This window comes from Rhagoletis pomonella, unplaced genomic scaffold, assembly GCF_013731165.1.
Source record: "Rhagoletis pomonella isolate Grant_MI unplaced genomic scaffold, Rhpom_1.0 Rhpom_scaffold_00001, whole genome shotgun sequence".
In the NCBI taxonomy this organism is placed as follows: Eukaryota; Metazoa; Arthropoda; class Insecta; order Diptera; family Tephritidae; genus Rhagoletis; species Rhagoletis pomonella.
In genome coordinates this window covers 54,877,610-54,895,027 of record NW_023458555.1, presented here as the reverse complement: position 1 = coordinate 54,895,027, position 17,418 = coordinate 54,877,610, and the positions used below count along the sequence as shown (strand labels likewise).

Here is a 17,418-nt window from a genome sequence, read left to right as displayed (position 1 = left end):
TAAGCAGTTCCAGAGAAAAGCGATATAAGAATTTCAGTTTGTATGGGTGGCGCCACGCTTCTTTTCTAAAATCTGCTACTTTTCGCCGAAAGTAAGTAAGTATGTTGCTGTGTCAATTTTCGGGACATCAGCATAAGCGGTGGACTATGCACTTCCGGAACCTGCACCCGCTACAGCGTTCGCGACCCTCCTACCCTCAAGGGAAGACTGGAAGCATGACGTTGTAAGTAGTGGAGAGTCCATCCATGTATACACAGATGGCTCAAAGCTCGAGGGAAGGGTTGGAGGAGGTGTATATTCCCATCACCTGGGAATCTCCGTCAGCTTTCGTCTCCCGGACCACTGTAGCGTTTTTTCAGGCTGAACTGATGGCAATCGACAGGGCCACGAAACTGGTAAAGTGTGATATGATACCCCAAGTTGATATCTATATCTTCACTGACAGCCAGGCGGCAATAAAGTCCCTCACGAAGCAGTCGAAAACCTCCATGGCAGCCATGAAATGCCGCGCATCTCTTAACGAGATGGCTGTCATTTCGCCCAAAGGTAATATGGGTTCCGGGACACTGCGGCATAGAGGGGAATTGTAAGGCCGACGAACTGGCGCGACTTGGCACGAAACTTCCTTTTGAGGATATAAATGACGAAATAGGAATACCCTTGCAAACTTTTAAGCTACTTATCTCCGAGAGGCTCACTAAAGTAGCGAACGAAAGGTGGCAGGACGAAATCACCTGCAAAACTGCCAAACAATTATGGCCGGTGCTCAGCGCCAAACGCACTGGCCTACTACTGAGTCTAAATAAGTCCAATATTAGATTATTAGTATCCGTCATAACAGGACACTGCCTAATTGGCAAGCATGCCTATCGGCTTGGCCTACGCTCACATGACTTCTGTAGAAGTTGTCAAGATGAAGAAGAGGAGGAAACGATTCTGCACCTGTTGTGCCAATGCCCTGCTCTATCTAGACGAAGACTCTCCACTCTAGGTAGGCAATTCTTCGACAACTTGGAGGACCTTAGATGCGTCGAAATCAGGGATCTTCTAAAATTCGTTCAAAGTTCAAAATGGTTTTAGGAGGGATTGGGAGTTGCTGACCCAACATGCGGCATCACAATGCGCCCTGAGCCTAAGTGTGTCTTATAGACGACCGCGACAACCTACCTACCTACCAGCATAAGCGGTTGTAGAGATAAGCGATATGAGAATTTCAGTTTGTATGGGCGGTGCCACGCCCCCTTTTCCAAAATCTACCATATTCCGCCGTAAGTACGGTACTGACAACGTATGTTTCAGGATGTCAGCTAGTCGAAAGCTAGTTAAGAGTTGTTAACTAGATGACAACTCTCGTAAATTCGCATACATTTATACAAAGGCCATTTAACTAGCTGTCGTGTGATACCAATATCGAATGCCCTTAATACGTTACTTACTGTTCATAGCTACATATTAATTCATAGGTGGCAACTCTTAAAAGCACGAACATATTAATTTAGTATAAAAACCTTTTCGCTTTATGCCCATATTGCGATATTTTACTGAGTATCATATTTCAAGCAATAGATTTACAATTAGGTGGCAAACCTTGAAAAAAAAAAATAAACCCAAATCACACCTCTAAGTGAATACCTTTCAATTGGCACCTCATTTTAAAATCGAGAGAACAGTGTAAATCTGGTGCTCTGAACAAAAAAAAAAATATTTAGCAGCTGGCAACGCTTTAAAAAAAATAAGACGTTCTTCCTTGTAGATCTATTAACCAAGCCCGTTTATATGACATATTATATAATTTTTAAAAATTGCGCGAACGGTATAAGTTTTGTGATTTTTTAAGCAGGTGGCAATCCTATTAAAAAAATTAAACTTTCTTGCACTTCTAGAGGCCCTGCCCTTTTATTTTACACCTAAATCTTTTAATACAACGAACGATGCAGGTTTTATAATTTAAAAAAAGGTGGCAAACCTTTTCAAAAATCTCATACCTTGTTGTACATTTAGAGGTCAAGCCCTTTAATTCGAAACCTCAGTTTTTAAAATCTAGTAATCGGTGCAGATCTGATGCTGTTAACAAAAAATGCCTTCATGTATTGTATTTATACATAGTACATACATACATATTTAGATTGGATCTAACCCTGGTATTTGTGTATTAGGGCGTTATTAAAACTATTAAATTCGAGTATACACAACTCTGGATACTTCATTTGAAACTTTGACTTTTATTTTTGCCTGAAAAAAATAAAATGCAAATTTTAACCTTTATTTTTGCCTTAAAAAAATAAAAAGCAAAATTACCCGGTATTATTTGCTCAAAATACTAAAAGTAAAAAAATAACTCAAATTTTTTGCTTTTTATTATAAAATGCATAACCGGTACGGTTATGAAGTTCACTTTAAAAAATTTTTATTAGAAGCCGGTTTCTTTGCGCCAGGAAGCAAATTTTGTACTTATGATTCTCTCAGTTGCTTCGTTTGGGTGTGGTATTAAAAAAAAAAAAACATATTTTGTCAAACTGTGGAAAGGTACCACTATTCAAGGACTTCGTCTATATTTCCTCATGGCTTAAACTCATTTTTTCAACTACGCAAAAACTTTGAAAGACTAAGAATTCGCTAAAACGAGTATCCAACTCTATGCCTTGTATGCAAAACTCTTACAATGTCAGTAAATTGTGAAATAAGAATTGTAAATTATGGGCAAAAGCCATTCGAATATTCAATTTTGTTGTTATAACACTGAAAGTTATTTTCTAGATAACTAGCAACACTCGACAAAAAAATGTCAGCCTTCTTTTTAAATAATTTAACCTCCATCATTGCAGAGGCACCCTGTGCCTTATGTTTCATTTGTACTATTACCATTTCTACATTGTGATGGGCTCATTCGTATATTAGTAACGAGTTATTGCATTTACTAATCCATGCATAAATAACATACATCTGCTTCTGCATGTACATTTTTACAAACGATCAGAGGCAAATTAATCGTCATCGGAGGCAGCAGCCGACAATCACCTGCAAAATACAAATTTGTAAACGTTAGCGTTTAGCTAGCAAAATTTGGAAATAATCGCATTTATTTTATGTTGTTTTGACTAAAGTTATTAAATAATAAATACGTACAATCAAGTCTATCATTCTACATGTTGTCTAAATTTTGGTTTTTGTCGCATGTTTGTTTGTTTGCATTCAATCGAATGTTATTGGTTTATGCTTGCGAAAGTGGCGCTTAATAAAAGTTCGAGTTTTTAAGGTTCGCTTAATTTACACGATTGGTGGTACGATTTGGTGAGCGAATATTATGCCGAGTAGCAATTACAATTTGAGAAATCAAGACAGATCGCAAGGTGAACAAATGGAAGGCGATGGTGGGGTTAATGATGGTGCACAATGTGGATAATTTTCAGCGATTGTAGCCAGCCTTAACGCTTTAACGAATGCTGTTGCGCAATTGAAGACGGTTACAGAGGATAGTCAACGTGATATAGAGAGGCTGCGAAATAATATTGAACTAGAAGTACATCCACCGGTCCTACTACGTCTACGTCCGAAATTATGCCAGAATGGTCCGCCCAAAAAAAACATTGGTGGAAGCTAGTGAGTCAGTTAAGAAACTATACGACTTGCCTACGTTTTCGGGTAATGCAGAAGAGTGGCCGCTCTTCTTGGTTAATTTTAAAGATACGACCGAAGCGTTTCGTTATAGCAACCGGCAGAATTTAATGCGGCTTCACAAGTGCCTAGTCGGCCATGCGAAAGAAACGGCAGCTTCGATGCTGATGTACCCCGAAGACGTGCCAAATGCCATCGCGGAGCTTGAATTTCAATTTGGTCGGCCAGACCCCTTGGCAAGAAGTCAGCTAAGCAAAATTCACCAGTTTCCGAACATAGCTGAAAACAAGGTTAAACAAATTTTATCACTTTCAACAAAAACACAAAATATCGTTGCGTTTCTAACTTCAGCCAAATGTGAGTACCACCTAAATAATACTACACTTTTAGAGCAACTCGATTAGTGATTGTCAAGCTTTCAATGAGTCAATGAGTGTTCGTGATCGTTGGGAAAAGGTGAAATCCCTGCAGCTTTGTTTCTCGTGCCTGCGTAAAGGACACAACACGTCTAACTGCCGTTCAAACAAGTTTTGTGACGTTAACGCCTGCCGCCGCTATCATCATCGAAGTTTACATGAAGCCTCGAGTTCAAGTTCTGCGCCGGTCACAGCACAAAGTCGAGCTGCAACTCAGCCTGTACTTACGTATTACTGGATTCTTAAATTAACTCCGGAATGTTTTTACTCTTCACTTATTTCTTGCTAAATATGTAAAGTTTTTTCTTTTGTCTGATACCCGCATTGCTATACATATTTCAGTTACCTTATTCACTTAATTAAAGTGAATTTGATTTTTTAAACATGTGGCAACCCTTCTACGTATCGTTTAGAAGTAAAGCATTTGAATTGATACACATATTGTAATATCGAATTCATTTAACTCATTAAATAATTTTAATAAAATTTGTAACAGGTGGCAACCGATTTCAAAAAAATTAAACTTTATTGCACATATACAGGCCAAGCCCTGTCATTTGACACCTCACTTTTGAAAATAGAACGAACTATAGTTGTGTTTTCGTATTCTCCAGCAAAAAATATCCAGTAGCTTGCCAGTAACCAAATTTCGGAGAGTAAGCCAATATTTACTCCCAATGAGAGAAACATGCAAGAAAGTACGAAAACGCAAAACCAGCAAGAAGTTGCAAGTCTTATGAAAAGTTGATTGATTTTTTTTTCCCGACGCAATTTTCTAAGAAAAATAGTATTTCCCGTCTTAATATATATTTAGATGTGTTTATTTTGTCAATTGCAACTCTAAAAGCACCACAAACAATTCTTTTGGTAATGGGAATTGCATTAAGCATCATGTCATCAGCTGTTTTTCTTACTAGTAAATAGTTGCTAGCAAAAATTTATCCAGTAAAACGATGTTTCCACGACAAGTGATTCGCTCTCTCATTCGAGATTGGCGCCCCAATTATGAACCGAATCACGTAATTCGCCATACAAAATTTTGAGAGCGAATCATTTCATTCGTAGGTGATTCAGATCCAATCACCATGCGAATCAAGAACAAATCGTTGTCTTCTACAATGAGCGAACCACGTGATTCGGTTGTCGTGGAAACGCCGTTTAAAATTTGCAAGTTCAGCTGTCATTTTTGCTCTCTTAATTTCACCTCTTTTGATAGTTTCTTGCAAGTTTTTGCGGACGGAAACGACATCCAGTAAAATTAGTACTGGATAGTGCGTACGCGAACACGGCTTATATGCACATACCTATGCGTTATAATACTCATGCCCTATTTTCTATGCAAAATTGTCCCGGAAATTTCGACAATATCTATGTGAGTGGAAAAAAATATTTGTTGCATCCGAAAGTAGTGATGGGTGAAATAACGATTTTTCAGTATCAGTGAAAAGAGTGATTTCGATTTTTAAATCACAGTGATTTTTATGGCTAGTGCGACCGCTAGTTCTTTTAATAACACAGAAATGTGTAATAGTTGTTGTTGTAGCAGCACACAAGTTCCCCAAAGAGTTTTTGGGGAGTGTTGCTGGAGTGACAGTCCTTGGCCAAATATAAATCTGGGTCGTTCCGGTTACGCAGACCCAGCTGTCGTGGAAACGAAATGTGTAATAGTACTAATAAATGATGACAAATCGGTGTTAGAGCATGTAGAGATAATTCCCTACCCATAGGGATTTCAGTCACTTCGTTTTTTTAATAATATTTGCAGCCATATTTACTCGTTGATACAAATTTAGAAACAAAAAATTAACCAAAAATAACGCGATCAAGCAAATTAAACTGCATACTTGAAAATGTCCATTTAAAACAACCGTGGAACGGTTATGAAAAAACGCAATATATGTACATACGAGCATATCCATAATGAATAATTAAAAATTGTAAAATCACCTTTTCTACCATGATTCATTCATGAAATCTACATCTTCACTGACAGCCAAGCGGCAGTAAAATCTCTGGGAAATATGTCGCTGACTTCAAAAGTAGTCTCTCAACGAGATGGCTGAGACATTCAGCACACACGTTGTCTGGGTACCTGGCCATTGCGACATTCAGGGAAACTGCAAGGCTGGCGAACTCGCGCGTCATGGAACATTGCCGGATGCAGACATAAGGGATACAACTCTCGGAATCCCACTTCGGACATGCAAATATCTACTGAATGAAAAATTCATAGAAGTTGCCAATGAAAGATGGCGAATGGAACCAACCTGTCACATTGCCAAAACGCTCTGGCCCGCCACGAACGCCCAGCGCACCAAGTCTCTACTTAATCTAAGTAGGCAGAACATTCATATAGTGACTGGAGTTCTCACCGGACATTGTCTGATCGGATGACCTCAAAGAGGTGAACGTCAGAAGTCTTTGCACATTCTTGCTAAGCACCAAGTGGCTTACAGGGGATTGGGATAATTAAAAACCCCTCATGGGGTATCACAAAGGACCCTGAGTCTAAGTGTGTCCTACTTCTGGACTGCCGCCCAACCTAACCTAACCTACCATGATAAAGAAAAATCTCCATTCGCAACTTCTGTTGACTATTTAGCTATTGTCAGATGTGATTTTCATTCACAGCAAAATATCACGCGAGTAGAAAAATCACCAAACTCTGATATTGTTGCCGAGCAGTAGCAGTCACTATTAGCGATTTTTAAATCACAGTGCTAAAATCACCGGTAGTGAAATATCGCTCATCACTATCCGAAAGTATAGCTGTTTCTTTTACTGCCACAGTCCGTATTTCATTCCGCATACGTTATTCTAAAACACTGTGCTTATTCCCAGGGATCTACAAATCGTACAGAGATAAATTATACATACATCAAATTAAAGTGCAGGATCTGAAACTTTGCACAAACTTTTCAGATTTAAGATTCATTGTCCCATTTCACTTCCAAAGGCAGCGTCTCAGCGGGACATAAGAGAATGAAAAATTGTTTCATTTATTCGCTTTCGACCGTGTTTTTGTTTTATTCGAGCAAAGCATTGCTACATTCGTGCGAATGTAGACAGCGATACAGCGAAAGATCTGCAAAACAAAAATGTTGCTTTTGGCTCTGTACCAGAGAAGCGCAGCGAGTATGATAAAACTGAATATATCCCACTCACCATCCATAATTTGTTCTACTTATATGCATTCATATTTACTGAAATGCCCCCGAACGTCATATCCACCCTTAAACAAGAGGTATCTATCATACTCATACTTAACAACATGCCTGACGCGCGCAAACTTCAACTCTCCTTGGCGTGATGTGCAAAGAGCTGAGGGAAATAAGTATGATTTAAGCAGTGTTGCCATCTTTTGATTTTCAAAAAGCACAAAAAACTTTGAAAAAAAGCGTTTTACCACACCAAAAGCACCAAATTTTTTTGAATCAAGGAAAGCTTTTTTCATAACATAATACCGAAGTACTGCACATTAAAAGTGGTATATCTCGAGAAAGAAAAATCGAATCGCATCAAACGAAAATGATGCCCTAATTAGAAATGAGCAAATAATTTGATTTTTCATTATATAACCTCAAATATCGCTAAAAACCGTGTTTTTGGCACTTTGAGGTTAGGATATCTAGTGCTAGAGCAATTGTGAGGCCAGATTTGGATTCAGCACCAAGAAACGATGTGTTTTACTCAGGTGGTAAAAAAGCAAAATTTGTACAAATAATTAGAAAAGAAGAAAAGAAATATTTAACTACCTGCGTACTAGCATTTTCACCGCGAATAGAATTTAACAAGGTGGGTTTGCAACTTCAGCTTTTTATCAATCATGGTTGTATTTTAGGCCATTTAAATTTGTAGATTCTTGTAAATTCAGTGCTGCCACAGCCTTAAATATTTCAAATTATTTCAGGTTTTAACTATGTATCTCCAAGTAATGTTAGTTCAGAAAAAAAAACACTAAGAAAGGCACTAGGCACTAAATCATTTTTTGGCGTTTTAATTTTCAAAAAGCACTAAATCTAGTGCTTAAAGCACCAAGTTGGCAACTATGGAATTAAGAGTGCGCATGTACATACATGCGCACATTAATAAACTTAAAGAGGAAAAAAAAGTACAAAGTAAAAACATGTTTCTTTTTTAATAACTTAATAATAATAATTTAAAAAATTGTGAACATGAAAAAATGTACTACCAGTTATTGTTTTCGCGAGTTTTCGCTATCCAAGACCTAAGTTTTAAAGCAAAAACCGCAAAAATGTGGGTAAATTTTCATAGATACATTTGCAATTCCTGATCTAAAGGACACTACTCAACCCAAATGTAGTCATACCTTAAAAAAATAGTGCACATGAAAAAAATGTACTACCTGCTTTTGTTTTTGCGATCCAAGCCCGAAGTTTTAAAGGAATAGAGTATCATTAGTTTAAGCATGCCAAACGGATGATTACATCACTTAAAAATATGTATGTATGAATTTTATGTTAGATAGGTATGTACGTTGCTGGGTTTATGACCCTGTATACTAATTTTGTGGAACTCTTAATATTATTATTTCATTGTTACCGTTTGTGCGAATCCCCTGAGCAATCAGTAAATATTTTATGTTTACATACATATTTATAATAGTATTTAGAAGTTATCCTTCAGCCTCTGGTTATGCGCTTAAATAAAGAAAGTGCTCTAAAAATCCTTTATTTATAAATACATATATAAATATTGTATAAGTACATATATAAGTATGTACATATGTACATATGAATAAACGATTACCAAAATATATACATACATACACATGCATGTATAAGCAAACGGAGTTTTAACATGCGTTGGTAAAAACAACCACCATCTGCACAGCAATTCCCTAACTAGTTGGCGGAAGCGGCATTTACAAATTTCGGGTTGAGTGGAATGATTCCACTCAAGCAATGAATATTGTGGATCAAACTCCGTTGAGCTGAGGATCAAACTTGTTGGGGATGGTATGAGTATGATGAGGGCATCGTATTCATATGGAGGGCAACTTGTGCACATAAATCAATTGCATGTACATATGCGTTGTGCATATGCGTACATCAGAGTGGTGGCGTTTCGCTGACTAACTATAATATGAATAAGCTGCCGTAACTGACTGTCAGAAAATGAACGAAAAGTCTGTCAAATGCATAAGCAACGTAGTGTAGACTTTTAAGTGGCTATATTTTACTTACATGAGTTCAGTGTTGCCACATTTAATTAGATATAACAATAGCCACTATCAAGCAGTTTGGTGTAGATCACACAATTATAGTAACCTAGAAACGCCGAAGAACTATTCGCCTTGCGAAACTTTCAGGGTAACCAGGTGTTTCTGTAAAAGGAAACGCTTACGGCCCACTTCCTAATGTGGAACCAGAACTTCTTTTGACCTGTGTTACATATAAGACTGAATCGAAAAAGTTACCATGTTAAAAATAAGTTACAAAATTACCAAATATGATAAATAAAGAAAAAAAATACCAATGACGGTAAAAAAATTGCAATGCGGCAACACTGCATGTGTTACATATGTACATACATACGTACGAGGACAAACAGCTGATTCCGTACGGAAGGTGCGATCAGTTTCGCTCTTTCCTTAAGCAAATGACGTTTGGTGAAACTTGACGAAACTTGATGTTAAGCACATTATAGTTTCAGAATAGGATTTATGTGTATTCGCACGTTTGCATACGCTTGCTTATTCATATTATAGTTAGCCCTTTAGACGTACTTATATGCAAAAAATGCTGAGTAGCGGGGAACCTCAAAATAGGCACTCATTGCTGATCACTGCTCCGTACACACACCGATATGCAGTGTCCAGATTTGCCGATTTCGCGCCAATTTGGCGAATTTTTTGTGTGATATTTGCGCGTTAAAATTTAGGAAGTCGCCATCGGAGATTTTTAACGATTTTTTCCCTTCAAATAAATTTTTTCCAATTATAAAGATATAAAAAACTTAGTTTTCCACAATAATTTCACAGAAGAGGCTAATGAACTGCGTGATAAACTTGACTTAAGAAGCATATTAAAAGACTGTCAAAAATCTTTAATCACCCTATACTTTTGAAACGATTACCTAGTCAATTAAATACTTTTAAAAAAGCTTTGATTTTATCACCTGAACTGCCAATTCACTATTTGACTTTGAAGGAAAGAAAAGCAGCGGAAACTGAATATTTAAATCTTTTAACTATACCATGTAGTAACTTTTCTGAGAACCAATCCATCCGATTCTGAAGACATCATCGTTGAAATGCAAAAAGTCATTACTGATAAAAAATTAAAAATTCACTTTTTGATTTATATGATGGATTTCATCGAATTACAACTCCCCACACCATTTTATGAAAAAAATGAAAATATTAATCACGACTTTTTCCATTTCATTTACGATAGTCTTTTTGCATTTCGGGTGACGATATATTATCCTTGCCGCACTCACATGATTTATTGAGCGCGTTTTTTCCGTAATAAATTCAACAAAAACTAAAATCCTAAATAGGATGGGGTTGGAAAGCCTTAATTCAATAGTTCGAATAAAGTGTTATATGAAATCTAATAGTTTCTGCTGCAAAACGTTTCCGATATCAAACAGTATGTTATCAATATGGCAACAACAGAAAAGTAAATCATTCAGACACTATAGGTGATTTTGAAGAAATTGTGGAAATAGCTGATATCGCCTTATTATACCTTTTTATTTAATTTTTAGCGCCGAGCTTTTAAAAGCGGATTGTAGGATTAATCAATTAATATGAGTTATAATAAACTTAGTCCTATTGCAGAATGTGTTGAAACAAATATTTTTAAAAAGTATGCGTATTTTTAAAGAAAATGGTTTGTATAATATAGTTTTTAAAACCAAAAACGAATATAATACCTTCAGAGGTATTATTATTATTCAGAGGTATTATTATTATATAAGTGACTTGTGTTATTTATTATTATTTGTGTTATTTATTATAATTATTATATAAATGGTGGTGGAAGAAATAATAGAAACTTTTTACTTTGACCAGTTTTGGTTTATTACTTTGTTTATTCGATGTTTAATGTTTTTGTATAAAAGTAAACCCCCCAAAAATTTCAAACTTTTTAATCCGATTTTTTTGAAAAATTTTGGGTTTTGCATATATGTATATGTGAGTTTTGCATATAAAACATAGAGTTAGATATTCTTTTTAGCGAATTCTTCGTCTTTCAAAGTTTTTGCGGAATTGAAAGGATTTATTTAAGCCATGAGGAATTATACATAATATTCTTGAATAGTGGTATTTTCCACAGTTTGAAAAAATGTGTAATTAAGTTTTTTTTTTTAATACCACACTCAAACGAAGCAACTGAGAGGATCTTAAGTGTAAAGTTTGCTTCCGGGCGCAAAGAGAGAAACCGCCTTATAATTAAAATTGTTTAAAGAGAACTGTAAATTAAAAGTAATTGTAAAATTAAATGTATGGAATTCTTTGACTATTTAAACACTGAAGATGGAAATGATCTCATTATTGCTATTAAAAAATGCCATAAATATAAAATAATTTAAGGCTCAGTTATGCATACTTTGCACTGCACTGCATAGCATGTCATTTTACGTAGAAATCAAAAATCAACAGACTTTTACATATGTAATGCCGTGAGTTGGGTAACCGCTTAGACGCAAAGCTCATTTAACAGATTCCTTATGTGACAACCCTCATACAATGCCAAGTATGCATAAATGAGCCTTTATTAGCTTCTGCGTACAATGATGTGAACACTAGTGGTTAAAAAAACACTGTTTTTGGAAATTCATAGACGCTACATCAAAATTATTTCTGATAAAAAAAAGAGACACGTGTTTTTTATTTAAAAAAAAAAAAAGTTTTTTTGGTCGGTTTTTTATAAAAACGCTGAAGTACTAAATTTTTTATTTACACCATTCGTCACTTCTACCGCCTCAAAAAGTTGTGTTCTATGTCCACACTAAAAGTGGTTTATTATGGTATATTTCAGTCGAAGCTGCAATATGGTATCACTTGCAGGGGTGGCGCATCGGCCAATAAATTGTTACCCATTGTAATAATTCAAAAACGCGTAATTAGACGGATCTGTAACGGTAACAGCAGATCTCACACTATGCAATTTTTTAGAAGACTCTATATACTTCCATGCCGGAATTTATATTGTTTCAAAGTTCTAAAAATCTTTTTTATTAAATCTGGCTACCTAGAAAGCTTTCCGTTAGAAATTTCCTACTTACGCAAATACTTACTTCCATCTGCACATGTTCCGCCTGCTCGCACGTCTCATTTTGGGAGTTTCTATATATACACGTCGTGCAAATTGTTCAACTCTCTTCCTGCTTCTGTACAGATCATTAGAAATCTTAGCTTATTTAAAAAAAATTTAAAATATATTTGCTTAATTTTAACCACTATGATTAAAAAACCCTGCTGAGGTCGATATTGTAGCCCTAAAGTATAAAAAAATATTGTAATTATAGTACAATAGCACATAGATACGTATTTATGGCACGAGCGGTGAGGCGAGCAATGGTATCACAAGCGGCGCTGCCTCTGTTAAGCCCAAAATACAATAGTGCTGTAGCAGGGGCAGTGACAGTGCTCAAAATCAGCTGTTACTGCTAATATTGGCAGCCACTGCCGCAGCAAACACAATACAGCGCACAGTGTTTCGACTATATGGAGGCAGATGGAAATAATAGTACACCTGCACCGATTTCACTGAAACTTCACATGTGCTCTAGTTTTACTTAGAAATAGAGAATAATGAAATTTTGTAAAGATGGAATAATTGTCACGCCCTCTACTCTTGTGGGCGGAAACATTAAATCTCATCCGATTTCGATGAAATTTAGTTTGTAGTCTTTATTTTATTAGAAAAACCTAAATATAAAATATGGGGAAGATTGGATTACTATAACGTTCAAAACTCACAAAAAATGTGGGCCCAGTCATTAAATGTGATGGAATTTTGGGTAATTTTTGTTTCCTGCTTTCCACTCTCAGAAAACAAAGGTTATACAATAAAATGACTTAAGTGTCAATACTCGCTTTTTTCCCAATATCTGGTGGGATTTTTTCAGTTGAAAAATTCTTTTCGCTAAATTATGCAAAAAGAAGCTGAAAATCAAAAATTACATATATTTGCAAAGTCGCGCGCAAAGATCAAATTATATATTCGAAAACTACATAAAATTCTCTAAAATATTAGTCTAATTTCAAGACCTGACGGACCGGTACTCACACTTTTTTTTTACTAATAATCTTTAGCATCTACATTTCCAAGTAAATTTTTTGTTAAGAAAATAGGAAAATACCAAATAAATGATAAATACTTTCACCTGAATATTCCACGACATTTAGATAATTAATTACAATTGAAAAAAGAAACACTTTCTGTAATGGGTTCAGCGCCAAATGCAACTAAACTGATTAGTCGGTATCGCGCCCATTCCCGTATTTTTTTGGAAATGTATCGTTCGCGAAGAAGGGGGGTGAGTAAATAATGTAAAATTTGGTACTTATGACTTTTACTATTCCCTCTCTAAGTCAAACCGGTTTTTTTTTACCTACTATCACCATGACTTTTTTCTACCTGGCTCCATATAGTCGAAACACTGTGCGGCGTTGTCAGTGACTGCTTTTGTTTGTTTACATTTTTGTTGTTGCCTTTTAGGCTTCAGTGACATAAACAGAAGTTGGCTGCGTTTAATTTATGTCAAATTCAACATGCGAAGTTTGCTGCTATGGATGCAGTGGCAGTGAATTTAGAATTTGGGCTAAACTGGGCAGTACTGCTAGCTGCCATTCCAGTATTGTGAGTCGCTTCATTGGACACCACACTTTCTAAAAAACAGCTGATTTCGAAAAACTGCCGCTGCCGCTGCCACTGCGTTATTGGATTTTGGGCTTTACTTTAGCAGTATTTTCACTCGGCTGACGCATGTTAATTCCATCGTCGCTATGAGGACAAGATGTTAACTAAGGCTTTCTGCACATTGGTCGTCCAATCATAGTTGCTGCAACGATTACATGACGACTACACTTTCGCACACTAGGCCGTGATATTTCACTTAATTTCGCGTCTAAAAATTCACTTCGAGCAGGTATTTTCTATTTTTATGGTTGATATTTTCGCGAAATATTTACAAAAACCTGCAATTTTTAAAATATAGACTATGCTGCAACAATTCTAGACATCATTTTTCAGTAATACCTCTTCTTTTCTTTTCCTGAAATGTGTTTTGTGCATGCACACAGAGACTTTTTACAATTTCGTCATATTTTATAGTTAAAACGCTCACATTTATTGAATTTTAATGCAATTATCCACTTTTTAATAATTCCACAGATTTTATGCAAAAAAATTATTAATTATTATTAACTTTTTCACTAATTTTTATCCATAAAATGTAAACAAACAATGCGTGCACAACGATTAGCAAACGACAGTGCCGTACTTATCCGCTTCTGCATCTTCTACGATATGCCGATAACGACAAGTCTCCTTTGAAATGCATGTGCTCGGCTCAAAATTTCAGGGCGAGACGATAACGCAACTATGATTGGACGACAAGTGTGCAGATAGCCTAATTTCGTTTTTCATCACGATCAGCGTTGCCGTTTTGATAAAATTGTATAATTTTTAATACTTTTTTCTAAATTGTAATATCTGATACTTTTTTGTTCCCAAATGCCGTACGAATTTTTCTCTCAAAAATTGCAATATTCTTATAATACCAAAAAAAAAAACAAAAACGAAGTGCAATTTCGAAAAACCCTCCAAAGTGTATTTTTGTTCTATAATTATTTACAGATTCCCACAATTGTCTTCAATTTCCAGAAAATCAATGAAAATTCATTGACACCGTTGGCGTGGTTTGACTCTATGCAAATAAGCAGACAGAAGCAAGAAATATAAATTTTTTTTTTTAACTATGGTGTTAATTATAAAATTTATTTTTTATTTGTGTTTTTTTTTTTTTAAATAATAGTTTAACAAACCACAGTTTTGTTTGGTTTGGTACTTTTTCTGCTTGGCAACTAATACATTTTTTTTCAAGTTCGCGGCAACGCTGATCACGATGTATGTTTGTGGCGAGATGTTAACTTCATGTTATTCATAGTGGACGTAAAGTTAACTCCTCTGCTCTGTTCTGGGTCGCCATGTTATTCGTAGTGGTCGTGATGTTAACTTCTCTGCTCTGGTCCGGGTTGTAATATTACGTCAGCCGAAGAAAAATAAATTTGTATGTGGAGCGTTGTTGTTGTTGTTGTAGCAGCATACAAATTCCCCAAAGACTTTTTGGGGAGTGTTGCTGGAGTGACAGTCCTTGGCCAGATATAAATCTGGGTCGTTCCGGTTACGTAGACCCGACTGTCGTGGGAACGGTATGTGGAGCGTCTTCTGTTACTGTTTATTCTGTGGTACTATTTTAATTTTTAATATAAAAAATGCCATTTACTTTTCTTATGCAGCATAGTATTTATATGTATTGAATATAAACATGAAGTGATTGTTAATACGCTATAAGAAAATTATGAATAAATAAATAATAAAATGTTAAAATGCAGTTAAAAATGTGATTTTTACATGTAATTACTGTGGCATTATTGGAAACATTCCCTTAATTACATACCTGTCTTGGCCAGTTAGAATGGACCTAGTTCCCGAAAATATGCTTTCGAAAAGAGAGTACCAAAATGAAAACGTTGATACCGAACGATTTCCGCATTGTTATGGGTTAGAACTTGCTACCAGGGGGTTTCTGGGATTACTAATTAGGAACCTAGTCAGTTTTTCAAAATTCAAAATAGCGGATCCAAAATGGCGAGCAATATTTTTAAATATGATTGGATTTGTTCGAAACTAGGCACTCGGGAGTTTCTGAGGTCATTGATTACAAATCTGAAGTCAATTTTTTAAATTCAAAGTAGTGGGTTTAATATAGCGATCAAATTCTTAAAAAAATTACTAAAATTAAGACGTTGATATTGAACGTTTTAAGCATTGTCAAGGGTTGAAACTCGTTAACAGTGTGTTGCTTGGGGTTGCTAATTAAGAATCTGATGTCAAGATTTTCAAAATTCAGAATGACGGATTCAATATGGCGATCAATTAAAAAAAAATTATTGGATTTGTTTGAAACTCTTAACAGCCATTTCGAGTTTTGAAAATCTGACGATCAGATCTTATGTTATGTTATGTTATGTTATATATGTCTATCAACCGGTCACAGCCATGAATTAAGGGAATGTTCTCCAATAAATAAATAAATAAATAAATAAATAAAAAATAATACCAGAGTAACTAGATGTAAAAACCAAAGTTTTAGCTGCATTTTATCATATCACGAAAATCAAAAAATTTAGAACATCAGCGTTTTTATAAAAAACCGACCAGCGCAATCTCTAAAAAACTATTTTTTTTTTCGAACTAACAAATACGTGTCTCTTTTATATAAAAAATAACGAGCATTTGAGGTAGCGTTTATGAATTAAAAAAAATATATATATTTTTGAACCACTCTAGTGTACACTCATGTTAAAGTGAATAACACTTTTATTTTTTATACCCGAGCGCACTTGTGACCAAGGGTATTATAACTTTGTTCACATAACGGTTGGTTGTAACAGCCTAAAGGAATCGAGATAGATATAGACAATTTATACATAAATGATCAGAATGAAAAGAGAAATCGATTAAGCGGTGACTGTCTGTCCGTCCGTCCGTCCGTCCGACTGTGCACACGACACTTCGAGTAAAAATTGAGATATCTTAACGAGCCTTGGTACGTGCACTTCTTTACAAGTCCTAGCTCCCTCAAACTTGCACTTTGTTATACTAAAATTGAACGGGCTAAAAAACTGCATACTCAACTTTTTTCTGAAGAGCGTAAATAAAGAGTGCAATATTTGAATGAAATTTTGCAGAATTTTCTTTAATTTTGCAGAAGGTTTGGAACTCTGATCTTTGGGTTATTTGTTGTAGAATTAACCATATTTTTATAAAAAATTATCGAAAAATAAAATATTTAAAAAATAGTTGCCCGTATTGTAAAAATTTCGCTGTATCTCAACCAGGGTGGGCAAAAACTCAGAGTTCGAGCGAGCGAGCGAGCAAACTCCTACTCAATGGGCCTTATGCATAAAAAGTGAGCTTAAGCTCAGACTCAATTTTTGCACTGAAAGGGTGAGCTCAAGCTCAAGAATTTGTACTGAAAAACGAGTCAGAGCTTAAGCTCACTTTTTATGCATGAGGCCCAATGCCTCGCAGACAACGAGGCGCTCGCAGCTCGTACTCGTAGCAGCAATGAGGCGAGGCAGGAGAAGTTTGGCTCGCTCGCCAAACGAGCGAGCGCTGCT

General features: G+C 35.7%; 1 protein-coding gene across 2 annotated transcripts in view; it reads right to left on the bottom strand.

Annotated features, from left to right (window-relative positions):
• The window catches only part of LOC118746258, a 38,384-nt gene that overhangs the window by 11,637 nt on the left and 9,329 nt on the right, over window positions 1-17,418 (bottom strand). The window contains exon 2 of one of the 2 annotated variants that reach the window (XM_036480104.1): window positions 2,863-3,018. The exons of the other annotated variant lie outside the window; for it this stretch is intronic. The gene's annotated coding sequence lies outside the window, so the exon portion shown is untranslated. The remainder of the gene's footprint in view (window positions 1-2,862; window positions 3,019-17,418) is intronic. 2 annotated transcript variants of the gene reach the window in all.